Here is a 677-nt window from a genome sequence, read left to right as displayed (position 1 = left end):
CCCCACCACCAAGGATATATTTCCCTCCCCTCCCCTATCAGCGTTCCGGAGAGACCACTCCCTCCGCGACTCCCTCGTCAGGTCCACACCCCCCACCAACTCAACTTCCACTCCCGGCACCTTCCCCTGCAACCGCAAAAAGTGCAAAACGTGTGCGCACACCTCCCCCCTCACCTCCCTCCAAAGCCCCAGTGGATCCTTCCATATCCGTCACAAATTCTCCTGTACCTCCCCACACTTAATTTACTGTATCCGCTGCACCCGATGTGGTCTCCTCTACATTGGGGAGACAGGCTGCCTACTTGCGGAACATTTCAGGGAACACCTCTGGGACACCCGCACCAACCAACCCAACCACCCCATGGCTGAACACTTTAACTCCCCTGAATTATTTTACTGCTCCTCGGATGCTGCCTGAACTGCTGTGCTCTTCCAGCGCCACTAATCCAGAATCTGGTTTCCAGCATCTGCAGTCATTTTTTTTACCTACTTTAACTCCCCATCCCACTCTTCCAAGGACATGCAAGTCCTTGGCCTCCTCCATCGCTAGACCCTGGCCCCCACATCTTGCATCTAGGAACCCTACATGAATGTAGATTTCTCCAGCTTTCTCATTTCCCGTCCCCCCACCTTATCTCAGTCCCAACCCCTGAATTCAGCACCGCCCTCTTGACCTG

Source organism: Chiloscyllium plagiosum, chromosome 16 (assembly GCF_004010195.1).
Source record: "Chiloscyllium plagiosum isolate BGI_BamShark_2017 chromosome 16, ASM401019v2, whole genome shotgun sequence".
NCBI lineage: Eukaryota > Metazoa > Chordata > Chondrichthyes > Orectolobiformes > Hemiscylliidae > Chiloscyllium > Chiloscyllium plagiosum.
This window is presented reverse-complemented; position numbering follows the sequence as displayed.